This window comes from Triticum urartu, chromosome 1 (genome assembly GCF_003073215.2).
Source record: "Triticum urartu cultivar G1812 chromosome 1, Tu2.1, whole genome shotgun sequence".
In the NCBI taxonomy this organism is placed as follows: Eukaryota; Viridiplantae; Streptophyta; class Magnoliopsida; order Poales; family Poaceae; genus Triticum; species Triticum urartu.
In genome coordinates, this window is record NC_053022.1 from 162,148,067 (window position 1) to 162,154,792 (window position 6,726).

Sequence of the window (6,726 nt, forward strand, 5' to 3'; positions counted from 1 at the left end):
ATGCATGCTGGATAGCGGTCGATGAGTGGAGTAATAGTAGTAGATGCAGAATCGTTTTGATCTACTTGTCACAGACGTGATGCCTATATACATTATCATGCCTAGATATTCTCATAACTATGCTTAATTCTGTCAATTGCTCAACAGTGATTTGTTCACCCACCGTAGAATACTTATGCTCTTAAGAGAAGCCACTAGTGAAACCTATGAACCCCAGGTCTATTCTCATCATATCAATCTCTATCACTTTAATCTTGCTTTGCTTTTTACTTTGCTTTTACTTTTTACTTTGCATCTTTATACCAAAAATACCAAAAATATTATATCTATCAGATCTCACTCTCGTAAGTGACCGTGAAGGGCTTGACAACCCCTAATCGCGTTGGTTGCGAGTAGCTATCGCTTTGTGCAGGTACGAGGGACTTGAGCATGGGCTCCTACTGGATTGATACCTTGGTTCTCAAAAACTGAGGGAAATACATATGCTACTCTGCTGCGTCATCCCTTCCTCTTCGGGGGAAAACCAATCCAAGCTCAAGACGTAGCAAGAAGGATTTCTGGCGCCGTTGCCAGGGAGTCTACGCAAAAAGTCAACATACCAAGTACCCATCACAATCCCTATCTCTCGCATTACATTATTTGTCATTTGCCTCTCGTTTTCCTCTCCCCCCAATTCACCCTTGCCGTTTTATTCGTCCTCCCTCTCTATTTGCCTCTTTTTGCCCGTTTGCTTTTGTTTGCTCGTGTGTTAGATTGCTTGCTTGTCGCGATGGCTCAAGATACTACTAAATTGTGTGAGTTCACCAATACCAACAATAAGGATTTCCTTAGCACTCCGATTGCTCCTCTTACCGATGATGAATCTTGTGAAATTAATACTGCTTTGTTGAATCTTGTGAAATTAATACTGAAAGATCAATTCGCCGGCCTTTCTAGTGAAGATGCCGCTACTCATCTGAATAGCTTCATTGATTTATGTGACATGCAAAAGAAAAAAGATGTCAATAATGATGTCGTTAAATTGAAGCTATTTCCTTTCTCGCTTAGAGATCGTGCTAATGCTTGGTTTTCGTCTTTGCCTAAAAATAGTATTGATTCTTGGAACAAATGCAAAGATGCTTTTATCTCTAAGTATTTCCCTCCCGCTAAGATCATCTCTCTTAGAAACGATATTATGAACTTTAAGCAACTTTATCATGAACATGTTCCACAAGCTTGGGAGAGAATGGAATTAATGATACGTAATTGCCCTACTCATGGTTTGAATTTGTGGATTATTATACAAAAAATTTATGCCGGATTGAATTTTGCTTCTAGAAATCTTTTAGATTCGGCCGCGGGAGGCACTTTTATGGAAATCACTTTAGGAGATGCTACTAAACTCCTAGATAATATTATGGTTAATTATTCTCAATGGCATACTGAAAGATCTTCTAATAAAAAAGTGCATGCAATAGAAGAAATCAATGTTTTGAGTGGAAAGATGGATGAACTTATGAAATTATTTGCTACTAAGAGTGTTTCTTCTGATCCTAATGTTATGCCTTTGTCTACTTTGATTGAGAATAACAATGAATCTATGGATGTGAATTTTGTTGGTAGTAATGATTTTGGTAACAACGCTTATAGAGGGAATTTTAATCCTAGGCCATATCCTAGTAATCCTTCTAATAATTATGGGAATTCCTACGACAACTCTTATGGAAATTATAATAAGCTGGCCTCTGAATTTGAGAATAGTGTTAAAGAGTTTATGAATTCACAAAAGAATTTTAATGCTTTGCTTGAAGAGAAATTGCTTAAAGTTGATGATTTGGCTAGGAACGTCAATAGAATTTCTCTTGAGGTTGATTCTTTAAAGCTTAGATCTATTCCTCCTAAGCATGATATCAATGAGTCTCTCAAATCCATGAGAATTTCCATTGATGAGTGCAAGGAAAGAACCGCTAGGATGCGTGCTTCCAAAGATGCCTTTATTAAAGCGTGTTCTTCCAATACCTATGAAAATCAAGATGAAGATCTGAAAGTTATTGATGTGTCTCCAATTAAATCTTTATTTTGCAATATGAATCTTGATGAAACTGAATATGATCTTCCTTTACCTAGAAGGCATTCTAAAAATTCAGAGTATTAATGATGAAATTGATGAAAGTGGGATTGAAAGAAATAAAAATCTAGATGTTGCTAAACCAACTATATTGGATTTCAAGGAATTTAATTATGAAAGTTGCTCTTTAATTGACTATATTTCCTTGTTGCAATCCGTGCTAAATTCTCCACATGCTTATAGTCAAAATAAAGCCTTCACCGAACATATTGTTGATGCCTTGATGCAATCTTATGAAGAAAAACTTGAGTTGAAAGTTTCTATCCCTAGAAAACTTTATGATGAGTGGGAACCAACTATTAAAATTAAAATTAAAGATCATGAGTTTTATGCTTTGTGTGATTTGGGTGCTAGTGTCTCTACTATTCCCAAGACTTTGTGTGATTTGCAAGATTTCCGTAATTTTGATGATTGCTCTCTAAACTTGCATCTTGCGGATTCAACTATTAAGAAACCTATGGGAAGGATTAATGATGTTCTTATTGTTGCAAATAGGAATTATGTGCCCGTAGATTTCATTGTTCTTGATATAGATAGCAATCTTCTTGCCCTATTATTCTTGGTAGACCTTTCCTTAGAACGGTTGGTGCGATTATTGATATGAAGGGAATATTAAATTTCAATTTCCATTAAAAAGGGCATGGAACACTTTCCAAGAAAGAAAATAAAATTACCATATGAAACTATCATGAGAGCCACTTATGGATTGCCAACCAAAGATGGCAATACCTAGATCTATCATCGCTTTTATGCCTAGCTAGGGCGTTAAACAATAGCGCTTGTTGGGAGGCAACCCAATTTTATTTTTATTCCTTGCCTTTTGCTCCTGCTTAGTAATATATAAATTATTTAGCCTCTGTTTTGGTTGTGTTTTTTGTGTTTAATTAGTGTTTGTGCCAAGTAGAACCGTTGGGAAGACTTGGGGAAAGTCTTGTTGAACTAGATGTAAAAAACAGAAACTTTAGCACTCACGAGAACTGCTGTCATTTTTATTTTAAGAGTGCTATTTAGTTAATTCTTTTTGAAGATGATTAATATATAAATTCCTCACGTCCAGAAATTTATTTTAGAATTTTTGGGGTTCCAGATCTTGCGCTAGCTACAGATTACTACAGACTGTTCTGTTTTTGACAGATTCTGTTTTTCCTGTGTTGTTTGCTTATTTTGATGAATCTATGGCTAGTAAAATAGTTTATAATCCATAGAGAAGTTGGAATACAGTAGGTTTAACACCAATATAAATAAATAATGAGTTCATTACAGTACCTTGAAGTGGTCTTTTGTTTTCTTTCGCTAACGGAGCTCACGAGTTTTCTATTTTGAGTTTTGTGTTGTGAAGTTTTCAAGTTTTGGGTGAATTCTTTTGATGGATAATGGAACAAGGAGTGGCAAGAGCCTAATATTGGGGATGCCCATGGCACCCCCAAGATAATCCAAGGACACCAAGAAGTAAAATCTTGGGGATGCCCCGGAAGGCATCCCCTCTTTCGTCCACTTCCATCGGTAATTTACTTGGAGCTATATTTTTATTCACCAACATGATATGTGTTTTGCTTGGAGCGTCTTGTATTATTTGTTTCTTTGTGTCTTAGTATGCCACAATCATCCTTTCTGTACACACCTTTTTAGAGAGCCATACATGAATTAAAATTTGATAGAATACTCTATGTGCTTCACTTATATCTTTTCAGCGTAGTAGTTTTGCTCTATGTGCTTCACTTATATCTTTTGAGCGTAGTAGTTTTGCTCTATGTGATTAACTTATATATTTTGAGCATTATAATTTTGCTCTATGTGCTTCACTTAGATCTTTTAGAGCACGGTGGTGGATTTGTTTTAAATAAACTATTGATCTCTCATGCTTCACTTAAATCATTTTGAGAGTCTCTTAATAGCATGGTAATTTGCTTAATAATAATATGCTTGGTATTCAAGATTTGTGAAACTTTCTTTTGAGTGTGTTGAATACTAAGAAAATATTGAAGCATGATAATTGTTTTGAGATATGGAGGTGATAATATTAAAGTCATGCTAGTTGAGTAGTTGTGAATTTAAAGAATACTTGTGTTAAGGTTTGTGATTCCCGTAGCATGCACGTATGGTGAACCATTATGTGACAAAGTCGGAGCATGATTTATTTATTGATTGTCTTCCTTATGAGTGGCGGTCGGGGACGAGCGATGGTCTTTTCCTACCAATCTATCCCCCTAGGAGCATGTGCGTAATACTTTGCTTTGATAACTTCTAGATTTTTGCAATAAGTATATGAGTTCTTTATGACTAATGATGAGTCCATGGATTATACGCACTCTCACCCTTCCACCTTTGCTAGCCTCTCTAATACCGCGCACCTTTCGCTGGTATCATACACCTACCATATACCTTCCTCAAAACAGCCACCATACCTAACAATTATGGCATTTCCATAGCCATTCCGAGATATATTGCCATGCAACTTTCCACCATTCCGTTTATCATGACACAATCCATCATTGTCATATTGCATATCCCGGTACACCGCCGGATGCATTCACATAGAGTCATATTTTTTTCTAAGTATCGAGTTGTAATTGTTGAGTTATAAGAAAAATAAAAGTGTGAGGATCATCATTATTAGAGCATTGTCCCAGTGAGGAAAGAATGATGGAGACTATGATTCCCCCATAAGTCGGGATGAGTCTCCGGACGAAAAAAGAGAGGCCAAAGACGCACAAACACATAAAAAGAGGCCATAAAAAAGGCCCAAATAAAAAATGATGAGAGAAAAAGAGAGAAGGGACAATGTTACTATCCTTTTACCACACTTGTGCTTCAAAGTAGCACCATGATCTTCATAGTAGAGAGTCTCTCATGTTATCACTTTCATATACTAGTGGGAATTTTACATTATAGAACTTGGCTTGTATATTCCAATGATGGGCTTCCTCAAAAAATTGCCCTAGGTCTTCATGAGCAAGCAAGTTGGATGCACACCCACTTAGTTTCTTTTTGAGCTTTCATATACTTATATCTCTAGTGCATCTGTTGCATGGCAATCCCTACTCACTCACATTGATATCTATTGATGGGCATCTCCATAGCCCGTTGATACGCCTAGTTGATGTGAGACCATCTTCTCCTTTTTGTCTTCTCCACAACCACCATTCTATTCCACCTATAGTGCTATATCCATGGCTCACACTCATGTATTGCGTGAAGATTGAAAAAGTTTTGAAAAAGTTAGAGTATGAAACAATTGCTTGGCTTGTCATCAGGGTTGTGCATGATTTAAATACTTTGTGTGTTGAAGATGGAGCATAGCCAGACTATATGATTTTGTAGGGATAACTTTCTTTGGCCATGTTATTTTGAGAAGACATAATTGTTTTGTTAGTATGCTTGAAGTATATATTATTATTTTTATGTCAATATAAACTTTTGTCTTGAATCATTTTAATCTGAATATTCATACCACAATTAAGAAGATTTGCATTGAAATTATGCCAAGTAGCACTCCGCATCAAAAAAGTTCTTTTTATCATTTACCTACTCGAGGACGAGAAGGAATTAAGCTTGGGGATGCCTGATACGTCTCCAACGTATCTATAATTTTTGATTGCTCCATGCTATATTATCTACTGTTTTGGACTATATTGGACTTTATTTTCCACTTTTATATTATTTTTGGGACTAACCTATTAACCGGAGGCCCAGCCCAGAATTGCTGTTTTTTGCCTATTTCAGTGTTTCGAAGAAACGGAATATCAAATGGAGTCCAAACGGAATAAAATCTTCGGGAACGTGATTTTCTCACCGAACATGATCCAGGAGACTTGGACCCTGCTCCAAGGAACAAAAAAGGCGGTCACGAGGGTGGGGGGCGCCCCCCCCTAGGGCGCGCCCCCTGCCTCGTGGGCCCTTCGTTGCTCCTCCGACGTACTTCTTCCTCCTATATATACACATGTACTCCCAAATGATCAGAACAGGAGACAAAAAACTAATTCCACCGCCGCAACTTTCTGTATCCATGAGATCCCATCTTGGGGCCTGTTTCGGCGCTCCGCCGGAAGAGGGCCGTCATCACGGAGGACTTATACATCATCATAGCCTCTCCGATGAAGTGTGAGTAGTTTACCTCAAACCTTCGGGTCCATAGTTAGTAGCTAGATGGCTTCTTCTCTCTCTTTGAATCTCACTGCAAAGTTCTCCCCCTCTCTTGTGGAGATCTATTCGATGTAATCTTCTTTTTGCAGTGTGTTTGTTGAGACCGATGAATTGTGGGTTTATGATCAAGTCTATCTATGAATAATATTTGAATCTTCTCTGAATTCTTTTATGTATGATTGGTTATGTTTGCAAGTCTCTTCGAATTATCCGTTTGGTTTGGACAACTAGATTGGTAGTTCTTGCCATGGGAGAAGTGCTTAGCTTTGGGTTCGATCTTGCGGTGTCCTTACCCAGTGAAAGAAGGGGCAGCAAGGCACATATTGTATCGTTGCCATCGAGGATAACAAGATGGGGTTTATTTCATATTGCATGAACTTACCTCTCTACATCATGTCATCTTGCTTAAGGCGTTACTTTGTTTTTAACTTAATACTCTAGATGCATGCTGGATAGCGGTCGATGAGTGGAGTAAT